Source organism: Equus asinus, chromosome 13 (genome assembly GCF_041296235.1).
Source record: "Equus asinus isolate D_3611 breed Donkey chromosome 13, EquAss-T2T_v2, whole genome shotgun sequence".
In the NCBI taxonomy this organism is placed as follows: Eukaryota; Metazoa; Chordata; class Mammalia; order Perissodactyla; family Equidae; genus Equus; species Equus asinus.
In genome coordinates, this window is record NC_091802.1 from 44,537,941 (window position 1) to 44,553,818 (window position 15,878).

General features: G+C 50.4%; 1 long non-coding RNA gene across 1 annotated transcript; it reads right to left on the minus strand.

Annotated features, from left to right (window-relative positions):
- Positions 1 to 3,654: 3,654 nt before the first annotated feature.
- Positions 3,655 to 15,577, minus strand: LOC139040062 (uncharacterized). The gene is made up of 3 exons (XR_011493890.1): positions 15,213 to 15,577; positions 13,441 to 13,608; positions 3,655 to 9,762 (listed from the first exon to the last, which is right to left on the minus strand). It is a non-coding gene; the product is annotated as an uncharacterized lncRNA (long non-coding RNA).
- Positions 15,578 to 15,878: the final 301 nt, after the last annotated feature.

The following is a 15,878-nucleotide window of genomic DNA, read 5'->3' on the forward strand; positions in this document are numbered from 1 at the left end:
TTACTTTTGTGCGCCTCAGTTTCCTCACCTGTAAATGGACTAACATGTCTACACTGTAGGGTGTGCATCTGGCACAGCTCATGTACTCAGTACACGGGAAGACTGTCCCTACATTACTGCTTCCTCAGCATCTTCTCCAGCGTGCAGGGTTTCAGAGCCTCAGCACAGCCCCTGATGACTTTTTCTGCCAGGGTCCATCAGATGGGACAGAACTTTCTGACTGGGAACCAGCTGCAAACCCACACAAGCCTCCCCCTCCCCCTGATACAGACTTAGCTTTGCTCCAGCCTCTGGAAAGGGTAAAGAGGGCACTTACTGGCTCAAGTATCCAAACCACTGGCTGGGCAGGAATGCTGCCCGCCTCAGGGATGACTAGAACCACGGCCTCTGTGGCCACCAGGCCTCCCTCCGACTATCTTATCTCGGATCTTCTGGGAGTCCGCTCTGGCTCAGACAGCTTCTCCCACGCTGCTGTTGTAAGGCTTCAGACTCCCAGTTTGACCACTGAAAACCAAAACTCTTCTCTCCAATTCCAGTTACAAACAAACAAACAAGGAAAGACTCCAGTTGGGTAGGCTTGGGTTATCTATCACCTTCTGGACCAATTATTGAGACCGTGGTAGAAAAGTACCGTAATTGGCCAGGCTTGAATCAGGTGATCACACTTAGACCAATCATTTTTAGCAAGATGGCCGCTCCCATTCTGATCCCCTAACTAGAGCAGGAATGGCAGTGCTTTGCTCAGAAAAAAGGGGGAGAAATGTTTTGGGCAAATTAATAAATATCTTTTATTTTTTCAAATCCCAGTTCTCTCTGCTTCTAGTCGTTCGCATCCAATACTGACGTGCCACTACAGAAATTTACATTCTGCCTGCTATCCTGGTGCCTAGGTTTCTGCTTTCTGCCCGCTGGGCACAGCTGGCATGATGAATCAGCCAGGTTTACAGGTCTGATGGGTTTTCCTGACTTCAAGGAAGCCCTCCCTTACTCTGAGTATCTTAAATGTCTTCCCTCCTCTGTGTGCTGTGTTAGCAATTTCACTATTAGAGATTCACTTTTTAGCTTAACTGGACTTGTTCCCATTAAAATCCACATCCTCTAGTGAGCAGGCACTCACTATCTGAACAATTATCTATGATTTGAAACTAGAGGCTGTATCAGCTTTTTTCCATTTTGGCAGGAGAAAGGAGGGAGGGGGCTGGAGAGGACTCGCTCGAGGCTGTGTTGGAGAGAGGAAGAGACTGGATGCAAAATGAGGAAGCTGACCATTCTCCTGATTCAACGAGTCTGTTCTAGGTGAGTCCAGGTGCCTGTCTGGGAGCCTTGGCCATTCGTATTTCATCTTGGAGAAGCAGTAGCTGTTTCCCTTTTTTTCTCTCTCCCAAGTTTAAATTTACTTATTTAAACTTTTGTATTTTGAGATAACTGTAGATGTACAAGCACTTGTAAGAAATAATACAGAGAAACCCCATGTGCCCTTTGCCCAGTTCCCCCAACGGTAACGCCTTGCAGAACTACAGCATAATCTCATAACCAGGATACTGACATTGATGCAGTCAAATACAGCACACTGCCGTCACCAGGGGGATCTTCATGTGGCCTTTTAGAACCACACCTACTTCCCTCTTGACCCTTCCCTCTCTTTCACTGGTGGCAACCACTAACCTGCTTTCCATTTCTATAATTTTGTCATTTCAAGGATGTTATACAAATGGAGTCACACAGTGTAACCTTTGGGGATTGGCTTATTTCACTCAGCATGGTTCTCTGGAGATTTATCCGGGTTGTTGTGTGCATCGATGGTTCATCCCTTCATACTGCTGAGTACTATTTCATGGTAGGATATGCCACAGTTTATTTAAACACTCCTCTGTTGAAGGACAACTGAGTCATTTCCAGTTTGGTGCTGTTACGAATAAAGCTGCTATAAACATCTGTGCAGAGTTTTTTGTGTGGACATAAGTCTTCATTTCTCTATGCAAAGGACCTGATACTAGCTATTCTAAAATGATTAAAAATTATATATATAATAATTTGTCCAGCATCCATTTATGATAAAAACTCTCAATAAAATAGGTATAGAAGGAAAGTACCTCAATGTAATAAAGGCCATATATGACAAACCCACAGTCACTGTCATACTCAACGGTGAAAAACTGAAAGCCATCCCTCTGAGAACAGGAACAAGACAAGGGTGCCCACCCTCGCCACTCTTATTCAACATAGTACTGGAGGTTTTAGCCAGAGCAATTAGGCAAGAAAAAGAAATAAAAGGAATCCAAATCGCAAAGGAAGAAGTGAAACTCTCACTATTTGCAGATGACATGATTCATATATAGAAAACCCTAAAGAATCCAGTAGAAAACTATTAGAAATAATTAAATACAGCAAAGTGGCAAGATACAAAATCAAGATACAAAAATCAGTTGCATTTCTATATACTAATAACAAACTAGCAGAAAGAGAAGTCAAGAATACAGTCCCATTTACAATTGCAACAAAAAGAATAAAATACCAAGGAATAAATGTAACCAAGGAGGTGACACATCTATATGATGAAAACTATAAGAGATTCTTGAAAGAAATCAAAGAAGACATAAAGAGATGGAAAGATATTCCATGCTCATGGTTTGGAAAAGTAAACATAGTTAAAATGTCCATATTACCTAAAGCAATCTACAGATTCAATGCAGTCCCAAGCAGAATCCCAATGACATTCTTCACAGAAATAGAACAAAGAATCCTAAAAGAAAAAATAAACAAACAGGACTACATCAGACTAAAAATCTTCTGCAAGGTAAAGGAAGCCATCAACAAAAAGAAAAGACAATCCACCAACTGGGAGAAAATATTTGCAAATCATGTATCTGATAAGGGGTTGATTTCCAAAATATACAAAGAACTCAGACAACTCAACAACAAAAAAATAAACAACCCGATCAAAAAATGGGCAGAGGATATGAACAGATATTTTTCCAAAGAAGATATACAGATGGCTAACAGACACGTGGAAAGATGTTCAACATCACTAATTATTAGGGAAATGCAAATCAAAACTACAATGAGATATCACCTTGCACCCATCAGAATGGCTATAATTAAGACAAGAAATAACAAGTGTTGGAGAGGATGTGGAGAAAAGGGAACTCTCATATACTGCAGGCGGGAGTGAAAACTGGTATAGCCACTATGGAAAACAGTATGGAGATTTCTCAAAAAACTAAAAATAGAAATACTATATAATTCAGCTATCCCACTACTGGGCATTTATCTAAAGAACATGAAATCAACAAGTCAAAGAGATTTATGCACCCCATGTCCATCGCAGCATTAGTCACAATAGCCAAGATGTGGAAGCAACCCAAGTGCCCATCAACAGATGAATGGATAAAGAAAATGTGATGTATACATACAATGGAATACTACTCAGCCATAAAAAAGGCAAAATCATGCCATTTGAGACAACATGGATGGACCTTAGGGTATTACATTAAGCGAAATAAATCAGAGAGAGAAAGACAAACACCATATGATTTCATTCATATGTGGAAGATAAGTAAACACATGGATAAGGAGAATAGATTAGTGGTTACCAGAGGGGAAGGGGGTGAGGTCAGGGTGAAAGGGGTAAAGGGGCACATATGTATGGTGACAGTTAAAAACTAGACTACTGGTGGTGAACATGATGCAAGTCGATACAGAAACTGATATATAATAATGTACACCTGAAATTTACATAATGTTATAAGCCAATATTACCTAAATAAAATAAAATAAAAATAATAATATATAATATATTGTATGATATAATAATAAATTATACACATAATTTTTAATCGTTTTGGAATAATTTTAGATTTACAAAAAAGTTGCAAGAATAATACACAGTTCCCTGATGCCCCTCATCCAGTTTTCCCTAAGAGTAACATCTTCCATTGCCATGGCACATTTGTCACAACTAAGAGATGACATTAATACACTACTATTAATTAAACTCCAGACTTTATCTGGATTTTACCAGTTTGTCCACTAATGTCCTTTTTTCTGTTCCAGGAGCCATTCTTGGATCCCACATTGCATTTGGTCATGGTTTGGTTTTGTGGTTTTTGCACTAAAGCCTCAGGGATGTGGCAGAAAGCTAGAGTGGAGGTGAGAGAGACTTTTAGAAAACCTATGGTATAGTTTACCTTTAGTAGAATTCAGCCTTTATAGTGTACAGGACAGCGGGTTTTGATAAATGCACACAGTCATGTAGTCGCCACCACTATCATGATACAGAGCATCTCACCCCCAGCATTCCCACCTGCCCCTCAGTAGTCAACCCTTCCCCCGTCTTCAGCCCAGACAACCGCTGTTCCATTTTGATAGTTTTGCCTTTTCCGGAAAGTCATATAAATAGAATCAAACAATATGTAGTCTTTTGGGGTCTGGCTTCTTTTCCTTATTAAAATGCATTTGAGATTCATCCTTGTTGCTGTTTGTATCAGAACTTCGTTTCTCTTTAGTGCGGAGCAGTGTTCCATTGTATGGATATGCTGGCTTGTTTATCTGTTTACCAGTTGAAAGACACTTGAGGGGCTCCCGGTGTTTGACAAGTGTGAATAACGTCTCTACAAACATTCCCACACAGGTTTGTGTGTGTACATAGTTTGCCTTTCTCTTGGGTGAATACCTATGAGTAGGATTGCTGGGTTGTGTGGTGAGTGTATGTTTAACTTTATAAGAAAGTGACAAATTGTTTTCAAAACTGGCTGTACGACTTTGCATTCCCAAAAAGCAAGACGCATGAGTTCCAGTTGCTTGACTCAGTCAGCACTTGTTATTGTCAGGTTATTATTATTGCTGTTGTTGTTGGTATTTTAGCCATTCTTTTTGGTGTAAGTCTCCGAGTTTTATAGCCTTTCTTTCTATCTCTGCTGTCTCAGGATTCTCTGGATACTAGAAACTTCAGGACTGCAGTTTTTAGGAAGGGTGACTGTCAGCAAGTGTGTTGAAGAGAATCAGGACAAGGCAAAGGCAGGCGGGCACTAGGGCACAGGGCTCGCAGTGGAGCGCCTGGGGGAGGCATCCAGGGTGGCAGGACCTGGAAGACCTGGCCTGTCCACTCAGGGCTTGTTGGTAGTGGGAAAGGGTCTCTCGGGGCCCAGGAGGAGGCCCCACTGCCTCGGCACCTCCCCACCCTTCCAGCCATTTCCCACAGAGAGAACTGCAATCTCCTGGGATCCCCACAGGCTTGAGCGGGGAGGAGGGGCCTGGGAACCAGAAGCCTGGCTTGCGGCCCAGTTGTGTGACACCTGAATCTTGGGAAGGGTGGCTGAGGGACCAGGTCCCTGGAGCCTCCAGCGACAACTGGGGACAGGGAGGGGCAGCTCAAGTTTCATCACTGCTTGGTGTGTGACCTGGGCTCTGACTGGGCAGCAGGATGATGCCAGGCCCTGGCCCCTGCGAAGAGACACCTTTCACCAGGAAACCACCGTCCTTTCCCAGCTCCACAGGCACTGCCCCGGCCCAGACTTTAGGTCCTGTGGTCTAGAAGTGAAGGGACCAGAATTCAGTCAGGCCCCAGGACGGGAGCCTGGAGAGTTCAGGCGGGGGAGTGTGGGGTGTATGTGTGCCTCTGTGTCACATGCGTCTGTGGCACCGGGAGGGTGTCGTGGAGGGACCAGTAATCTCCAAATATTTGTTTTCAGTTTGTGAGCTGTGTGACCTTGGATAAGTAATGTAGCCTCTTTGGGTCTTGGTTTTCCTTATTTTTGACTCAACGGTTTGGACTTGCATGATTTCCAAATTTCACTGAATATCCGCATCACTGGGATTTGTTTTAATAAACTACAGATTCCTAGACTCCACCAGAGACCTACTGAATCAGCATCTCTGGGTCTGAGGCCCTGGCCCGAAGGAGTTTAACAGTTTTCTCAGGCGCATTTTCGAGAGGCCAGCAGGGAACTGACATCTCTTGAGAACCACGACCTAGAACTGCGCTAAATCCAGCCTGGGGCAGCTTGTGGCGGAAGTTACGCAGGCTGGTCCAGGGAGGTGGGAGGAGCCAGAGAAGCAGAGCCAATCAGTGACCTGACCAGGAGGGAGGCAGAGCCAGAGGGGGACCCAATAAGGAGAAGGAGATGCAGCAGGCCTGGGATTCATCTTGTGAGGGAAACGCGGGGCGTATTCTGGTCAGGGAGAGAGGTGGGCTGGCGGCCAGGGAGAGAAGTTTCTGAGAAGAGAAGCCAAAGTACTTTGGTAACTGCCATCTGGATGTGGCTGCTTGCACCATGAGGCAGTGAGAAGGGCATCACCTTTGGGGTTCAGGAGGAGGAGGAGACAGTGGGGACAACGGAAGGGGATGCGGGCATATGCCGTGTCTGCGTGGAGCCTCAGAGCAGGTCTAGGAGAAGCTGCCTCTGCCTTGAGGGGCACCATAAGCCCTCCAAACCCTGAATCGCTCCTGGGGAATAAATGGCCTCTCGGGCCCTGGCTGGTCCACCCCCACTGACCCTGGCTCCACTTTGAGGACCCGCGTTCTGGTGTGCTGCTTCCTGGCTGTATGACTGAGGGCAAATCCCTCAACCTTTCTGCTTCTGTTTCCTCGTCTGTAGAATGGGGATAATAATGACACCTGCCCTACCCCTCACGGAGTTACTGTGGGCATCACCTAAGATGAGGGAGGTGACAGTGCTCTGCCACCTGCAGCATGCTGTACAGTCAGCTGGGAGTGGACACTGACAGAACCCCAGGAAGGAGGGGTCCATGTCCCTCCTCTGCCATAGCTGCAGCGTCGGTACTTAAAGCCACACAAGTGACTCTCCTTTGAAGTTGTTATGGTCACAGATAATGTCCCTTTGGTGCCTCACCTCACTTCAGAGGGAACAGCTTTTGGGTTGATCCTTCCACACTTAAAAATTTTTTCACATGTATGCATGGGCCCATGGAGAATATGTGGTATTTTGTGAGTGCGAATGTGTGTGTGGGTGGCTTATTTTACATAAAGGGTATCACAGTAACATATCATTCAGCCAAATGCTTTTTTTAAACTCAAGACTTTATGTTTGAGATCTAACTGGGTCATCCTTTTGTCTGTCCACCCTGTGTCTCTCCCATGTCCTCTGTTTTGCCAGATGTTAGTAGTTTCAAGAGCTCTTTTGTGCCTTTCTCGCCTGCGGCCATAAGCCTATCAGCGTCAGTGGGAAGCCTGAGGCTGTCCAGGAAGCCTGAGGGTGAGTCAGCACCTCTGAGCCCAGAGGGAGCTTCCTCTCTGCCTGGCCCTGCCCGTGCGTGGTTCATGCACGCCTGCGGGAAGGAGAGAGAGAACAGGAGGGTGCCGCCCTGAGCTGACCTCACACCTGTCTGGGAAAAGTGGAGGGGGAAGAAGGAGGTGGGATCTCCCTCTTCTCAGGGAAGGGAACTGAGGCCCCTGCTGCCGGAGAAGACCTTGGGTGGCTATCCTCCCGGAGTACTAGCCCTGTCCCTCGGCCCCCTTCACATGGAGCTTAGATCTTTGTCTGAAATGAGGACAGGCTATGTAATTTGCAAGGCCCAGTGCGAAATAAAAATACAGGGCACTTGTTTAAAAGTATTCAGAATGCATTAAGCTGAAGACAGGCTCCTTCTAAGCGTGGGGCCCTGTGTTACTGCACAGGTGGCATACGCATGAAGCTGGAGCTGCCTGAAACTGTCCCCCTGGGAGGTGTGCTTAGGGTGGAGGGTGCAAAGGTGTGCCAAGGGAAATTGCTGTCATTTTTGAAGTGCTTGGGGTCTTCAAAATCAGATTGGAAAGCTCTGATTCGTCCTAACAAATAGGCCCCCTCACGACAGATAGGCCTCCGTTCCTAGGATGGAGGCTGGAGACCAGAGAGGCTGCAGAGCCAGCAGGTAAATCAGAAGGCCGGGAGCGGATCCTCCCTCTGTCCCTGCTAAGCTGAATGAGGGTGGGTTTGTTGCTTAGTTTCTCTGTGCCTCAGTTTCTTTATCTCTGATAAGGTGCCCACTTCACAGGCTTAGAACAGTGCCTGGCATGTGGGGAGGGCTTAGTCAAGGTTAGACATTCTTTTCTAGAAAGACAGAATTGGGAGTGGGGTGGACAAAGATGGAGAGCACTGGATCTAGAGTCAGGATCCCTGGGTTCCAGCTCCGGCCCCACTGCTGACCACCTCTTGACCCAAGGCAGGCCACTGTCCATTCTGAGTCTCCCTTCTAAAATCCAAGGGCGTGTGAGTTGGTGGAAGGGGGATGGCTTGTCCCTTCCAGTTCCATGATTCTGTTTCCAAGGGCGTCCACCCGTCCCTCCCACTGGCTAATTCAATCACTTATTTTCTCTGGGATGCAGGAAGTTCTTCCTCCCAGCTGACTGCAGATCTTTCTGCTTTAAAGTCTGTTTCTCCGAGTTCTGCCCTTCATGTGAAAACAGCTGGCTGGTGACTCATTTTATAGACTAAGAAACTGAGGCACGTGAGCCATCTGCTCTCCAGATGGAACAGTCCCCGTCCCCATCTTCGATTTCCCCTTTCACTGGCCTTTCACTGTACCACCTCCCCTGGGACTCTCCGCCTCGGCCCACAGTTAGAGACCCACACAGGTCATCCCGCCAGCCAGGTGTGGAGCTACATCCTTCACGTGTGTCTCCCTGTTCAATCATCTCCTGAAGGGAAGCAGGTCTTGCTAATCTCGCTTTACAGCGGGAGAAGCACGCTCCTGGAGCCCAGCCTGGGAGGGGCCTTCGTAGGTGACTTACAAGACCCTCTTATGCAGTGAGGCTGAACCCTGACCCTGTGGGGCCCTGCCTTCCCTGGAGAGAGCCTTCCCCTCAGCAGTCACAGCCTGCTCTCCCTGCTGCTGACACGGGGGATGTTGTCCCTGCTAAACCCGCCCCTTGGGCATGCACAACTCCGGCCCCGCTGCTGCCGCTCAAGAGGAACCACAGGGATGCAGACAAGTGCCAGTGGCCTTGCCAGGGGGCTGAAGCCATGCCCCTCCCACCAGACCAGGCCAGGGCTCTGATCAGCTCCAGCACTATCACAATCCAGTTCCACATTTATTTACTGGGATTATTTGATGTCCATCTCCCCGCTAAAGCACAACTCTCGGGGCGGGGCTGGCATGGCTTGTTCACTGACGCAGGCCCAGCGCCTAACACGCCGCCTGGCACGTGGATGTGCTCAGGAATTTTCCACGGATGAGCCAACAGATCTCCTGTGATTTCTTTAAAGTAAATGGCTGTAGGGGCTGACCCCGTGGCCGAGTGGTTAAGTTCACACGCTCTGCTTCAGCGGCCGAGGGTTTCGCCAGTTCGGATCCTGGGCACAGACCTAGCACCACTCATCAAGCCATGCTGAGGGGGCGTCCCACATAGCACAACCAGAGGCACTCACAACTAGAATATACAGCTATGTACTGGGGGGCTTTGGGGAGAAGAAGAAGAAGAAAAAAGGAAGATTAGCAACAGATGTCAGCTCAGGTGCCAATCTTCAAAAAATAAATAAGTAAAGTAAATGGCTTTAAAAGTGTATTTACTCTTTTTAACAAATTCCTAAAGACACATCTCTCCCAGGGTCACCAGGAACTTGTACCGATTTGGAAAAGCACTGTCTTGTGTATCGCGTTGCGAGGACGCAGTTGTTCAGTCAGTGAGTACTGAGCACCTGTGCTGGGGCTAGAGCAGGAGCCCAGCCAGGGTCCCTGCGCTCATGGAGGTCACTTCCTAGTGGGCAGACAGGTAAAGAGCAACACAGCTCACAGCTACACGATAATGTTGAGTGATGCTTTATCCTGTGGAGAAAAAGCAGGGAAAGAGGAGGGAAAAAAGCGGGTGGGTGGGCTGCGATTTTAGACCCAAGGGTCCCCAAAGCCCGGCGGAAGAGCTGGTACTTGAATAGAGGCTGCCACTGAGAGGGAACCGGGGACTTGGGGCATCCCAGATGGAGAGCAGGATTCAGAAGGAATTCCTCGAGGTCTCAGGCTCCTCAAGGACCCAGTGGGGACACACTTGGCTCCCATCAAAGTGAATTAAAAACGCATCTGGCCCAGAGCCTGTGCCAGAGTCATCGGGCTGCAGTGGCCTCTTTCAAAGAGAGTTTACCAAAAAAGAGGGCCGCACAGCATCCTGATGAGGACCGGGGGTTTAGAGTTTTAGGCAGAAATATGTTGAAATCCCAGCTCCAGCAGGATTAAAGTTCGTTTCTTGATCACCCCATGCCTCAGTTTCTTCATCTGTGAATGGAGATAACAATGGCGCCTCCCCGATAGGGCTGCTGTAATGATTCAAAGAAACAGCTTGTGTAGACCGCTCAGCACGGCGCCTGGCATGGAAGGAGAGCTGGGTACACGGGGGCCTTTACTCCCCTCGAGGTCTCTTGGCTCCCAGTGGGGCTCTTTGCTTCTCGTTCATTCACTCCACAGTTATTCCACCTCCTGGTTGCAGGTACCCAGAGGAGGAACACCTGAACTGTCCAAAGGCGGGACAGAGAGAACACCAACCCGAGAGGCAGAGCCGTGGGCCTCCATCTGCCCTTCCCACCTGCGTGAACTTGGCTGTGTTGCTTTACCTCATTGGGCCTTAGTTTCCCCAGCTGTTGATGGAGGGATCTGCCTGGCAATCGCTAGGTGATTCTCCTGCTGAGCTGCTGGGCTGAGGCTGGGGTACCACCAGAGCAATCCTCTCCAGGCGACTGAGCTGCAGAGACCCTGGCCTGGCCTGCTTGCCCGATGCTCTGCTGGGAGTGGGGTTGGGCAGAAGCCCAGGTCTGGGAACGAGCCACGGTCACTGCTGGGGCTGCCCCCTCCAAGGACCACCCATGTTAGCCAAGGCCCCTCCTGGGGACAGGAAGGAGCAGCCTGCGCAGCAGGGCAAAGGGTCCAAACCCACCTTCACAGGAAGAGGCTGTGTGGGGAGCCTCGCAGGCGCGGAAGGCGACAGCGATTGTGAGGGGGGCCGTTGAAGGAGGAGGCCACTGTGGAGGTGCTCCAGTGGTGCCAGATTGAAGGTGGCGCCAGAGAAGGAGGACCTCTGGGAGAAGCGGCTTGTCTCATTTCCTCCCAAGTCCCGTTTTCACTTCCAGCTCTGGCAGTAATTATCAAGCTTGTCTTGGGGCCCCCGCACCTTTGCATGCCCTCTCCTCCTTCCCAGCCCCCTCTCCTCCGAGTGCGCTGGGCCCTGGTACTGTCCCCTTCTAATTCCTTCTCCTTCCTCCCACATCAAAACTTTCCCTCGGGGCTGTGGGGAACTAGGCTCTAAATAGTGTTAATTCATTTATTCCGAGAGCTTTTCATGAGTTCTGTGCCAGGAACTATTTGGGCGCTGATGACATAGTTGTGAACAAAACAAACAAAATCCCTGCCCTCTTGAAGCTTGCATTCTAGAAAGATAAGGGACAATAATGAGGTGGTGCAGCATCTTGTTAAAATGCAGGTTCTCATCCAGTAGATCTGGGGTGAGGCCTGAGATTCTAACAAGTGATGCCCAATGTTGCTGACCACAGTTTGAATGGTAAAGATTTATGTGTTATCACTCTCAGGGGGTTAAAGTCTGAAAGAGAACTCCTTGAGATGGAATGACTCATCCAAAGGAATGACTACCTAATAGCGGAGCCCTGGATTGGTATAAGTGGTGGTAGGCGGGTACTTGAGGGCAATAGGGCCACTGGACTGGTCTTCTGGGTGGCTGCTTTCTTTGTCTATGTATAAGGCTGGCTCAGCTTTCCAGCTCTGGCTCCTCAGCTCCCCATTGCTCCTGTTCAGCCGGGCTGTGGGTGAAAACATCTGGAAGGGATTCCCTGGAACTGGAGGGGATTTCCAGGCAATGAGGCTCTATGAGCCCAGCTGGGAACACCTGCCCCTGCCATCTGCTCCAGACGTCATTACAGAGTCTGTGTGAGAGGAACCCGGCAGTTCCAGCTCCTCCAAGGGAAGATCCGTGTCCTGCCCTGGGCACGTCAGGGGACTGCCCCTGCTACGGCGAGGGGCCTGCTGGGAGCCCGGGTTCCTGAGTGCGTGAAACAAGTGCCTTCCCAGTCTTCCTTTCTCCCTTTCCCTCGCGGGACGTAGGTGCCTTGGAATTCCAAAGATGCTCCGAGGGTCTTTCCAAGGACAGTGATGGAGGGGGAGGCTGCCCTGGTTGTCAGAAGCAGTGCTATCAGCCCAGAATTATCTCGTCTTCGTTAGGTAATGTTTGTCCGCCACTGCCTGTGCTCTGCCCACGTGACATCTTAGCAATACCCGCTTCTGTGTGCTGATGGCCCTGTGTACTGGTGGCTTTACAGCTTGACCTCACTTGATCTGTTGGAAACTCTCTGAAACTGTTCTTATTCTCACCTTCCTACAGATAGGCATGTGGCAGCTCAGAGAGGTCAGGTTACCTGTAGGAAGTGGCAGAGCCAGGATTTACACCCACAGTCGCCTGATACCAAAGACGAGTGTTAACCCTTCAGTGGCATTGCTTCCCTCCCTGTTCTCCTCAGAGTGGGCACTGGCCGAGATGGACGGCAGGGCTGGCCGGGAGCTCGTTCAGCTGAAAGTCTTGCCTCTCTCTCTTCTCCATCCCCACAGGTAGCTCCTTGCCCAGGGTTTAGGGTGGGGGTACCCAGCCATATTTGTCACCTGCACTGCAAAAGATCAGGCAGCACCTGTTAACAGGGGTGACGAATGACTGTCATCGAGTCTGGGAATAATTTAGAACCAAGGATGGGTCTCCTATTGTGACGTCCTCACTGGCAGCAAATGCCAGAGCTGAACACCTTAACCCAAACCGGGAGGCCTGGGCACTCACTTGGGAACTCCCAGGGAGTCCTGGGAACAGCTTGCCCAGTCACAGGGCAGAGGGGTAGGAGAGCCAGGGGTCTGCTCTTGCTGGGGGGGCTCAAGCTGCAGCATCTCTACCCTCCATCCCCAAGCCCTGCTGCCATCTGGGGATATGGGGTGGGGGGCGGGTATCACCTGATGCTAAAGCTGGTGTTTATCCCTCTGCTATTCTGTCACGTTGCCCTCTTGCCACCTCCGCTCCTTCCTCCTAGCAGGGGTGCCCCTGGGCGCAGAGCCCTGGCTGAGTTGGCAGGTGGATAGCAAGTCTTGATGGGTAGAACTTGTGCCAACCACAGTGGGACAGACCCCCGCCCCTCCCAGCTGGCTGGGCCAGACCGCAAGACTAGACAGACGACACAATGGCTCTGTCTTCACCTGCTCAGCTGCCCTTTTGGCTTTAAACCCAAAACGAAACAGGCAGGTGTGACCAGGGAGAGAGGGCTCCTTGACCATGATTGGCCGAGAGATTAAGGGCCCCTGAGGAAGGGCCTTTGTTTCTGTATTTTGGTTTCACAGCCTGGGGAGATAGGAGATAGCACACATTCCCCTGAGCAGACAGGCTGTGAAAGGTCCCATGAAAGCCAGTCCATGGACTCTTGCCCATGACTGGGAGGACAAACACAGTCATTTTAAGGGGATGCACCATCTCACCTCTGGGGGTGGAAAGAGAAGACAGGCTGTGATCTCGCCCCAGGACGAGGCAGAGCCGACGAGGACAATGGGGCAGGGAACGGAATCTCAGGATGCTTGCAGACAGCTGCTGGCGGTGGACTCGCTGAGTGTCTCCAGGCCAGCGAGGCACCCCTCTGGTCCTTGGATCTTGTGGAAAGAGGGAGGGAGTGATTTCAGAAGTTGAGGGTGCAGAGTGTTGGTGAGGGAAGTAGGAGTGTTGGGGAGGTGGCCACAGGGTCGGGGGAAGAAGGAGGGGCCGGGAAGTAGGTAGCGGGAGAGAGACGGGACAGGCCCGAGTGTGCTGTCCTCAGAGGCTGACAGGCCCCTTTCCACGGGCCTCCACCACGGCCTCCCGCTCCCTCCTCCTAGCCTGGGCACGCCTGTTCGGGAACTGTGCTGAGTTGGCAGGTGGATTAAGAAGTCTTGATGTGGAACTTGTGCCAGTCACAGTGACACAGACCCCCCCAGGCCTCCACAGTCCCACCTGTCTCCCCGCTCTCCTGGCACTGCCCGCCACCAGCCCACAACAGGGCTGTGCGGCCTCCACCTGCAGCGTCCACCTCCCCAGGCTCTGCTTCTGATCCTTGTCCCAGACTGAGAATTTAAGGGGTCCTTAGACTCAGCATCAAGTGGCCTGCCATCTTCTTGGTCCCACTGGAATCCAGCCTTCACCCTGGGCCAACTTCTAGTCATAGGTTTGGATCCCAGCTCCACAGCCTCGAGATTTGCACCTGCCTTCTGCCCTGAGTCCAAGCTCCCTCTTTTGTGAAATGAGCATAATGGTGCCTCGTTCCTAGTGCTCTCTGAGGATCAAATGAGCTCCCAGAGAAATGCCCAGACAGGGGAGGGGCTCCATGACTTGGATGGTTTCTCCTCACCCCTCTGGATCAGCTCCCTCAGGTCTTGCAGCTAAATGGGCTGTTTACAAGGGCCTTGGCCAGACAGCCCACAGCTAAGGTGCATGGAGCGATCGCCCGCTAGCACCATCAGCAACAAAGGTGAGGGGTGACGGGAGCGGGCCCTGCCTGAGTGCTTCCAGAGGGCCAGCCCCTTGGCCTGCAAAAGCTGCAACCCTCACATCGACCCCACGAGGAAGGGTTGTTGTCCCTGTCTCATAGATGAGGAAACAGAAGTTCTTGCTTCTTAAATATCCTGCCTGGGTCCCACAGCTCTTGAGTGGTGGAGTCTGGATTCGAATCCGGCCCCCGTTCCTGAGCTGGCCGGGCTTTCCCCATCACTGGGCTTTGTGAGACACAGTGTCACTCAGGTGATGGGTGGCTGAAGGCTGATGGGACCAGATGAGGAGCACTGATTCTAGAAGCAAAGTCCCCAGAATGCCAAGGCCAGGGCAGCGAGGAACGCTCAGGGGGACACAGAGACCAAGAGCAAGGCAAGGCAGGTGGCCCCGGGGACCCAGGACCTGGTGGGTTGGAGGACAGGCAGGCAGAACCCAAAGCAAAACAGTCCCCCAGGACACAGCTACGACTGCGGGGCGGCGAACGCTGGAAAGCTGGGGCCGCGGGGGCCACTGGGCGCGAAGAGCAGCTCGTGCAATTCCTTCTGGACGACACTTTCTTTCCCAATCTAACAGCAGCCAATAGGAAAAACTATTTACTCTACCAAAATCCAACAGATAGGCACGACCGGCCAGCATTTCACAGAGCCCTGAAACTCCATCATATTTTCAAACCAAGCTATTTCTCCCAGAATCCCACAAAAGGGCCAGGCACAGGGGTAACGCACAGACTCACCCAAGGTCAAAGACGCTATTCCAGGTATGAATTTTATTGCTGACCAGGCGACACTTGAAGAGGCTCAGAAATCGGGGCGAGAAAAAGTCCCTGGTTGTTATTGTTTCAAGCGGCCTGAGAGGAAGAAAGGGCTCTTTGTGGAGCAATGGAAGGGATCCAGACAGAGGCGAGGCCCTGCCCTCCTGGGCAGGAATCATCTTTTCCATCAGCAGTTTCTGCTTTGCAGGCCCGTCTCACTGTTGGGCAGCATTCTGCCAGGGGCAAGAACACGTTTAGATGCACCCCTTTCTCAGCCCAGGCGCAGGTATTTCCACACAAGGACCTGAATGTTGATCTATTCCAGCCCATTCTAGCCATCGTTAGTTAGCAATATTTTGACAAATAGTTTCTTTAAAGGTTCTATTATTCCCTCCCCTCTTTGTGTTGTTTCTCTTTTTTTTTCCTCCCAGAACAATGTAATTCTCTAACAAAATTTGCATGTGTTTAAGGCCACAACAATGTTAAATTGAGATGCAGCACTGGGTCCTCCTAGACACGGATGGCATGCATGCGTGACAAGAGTGTAAATCCAGGTGGCCACCAGCACCTACGTCTCCTCCAGATCAGGCCTGCCATGGTCACGGCCCCCACGGTCACTGTCCTCCGGCTCTGTCTACCACACACCTG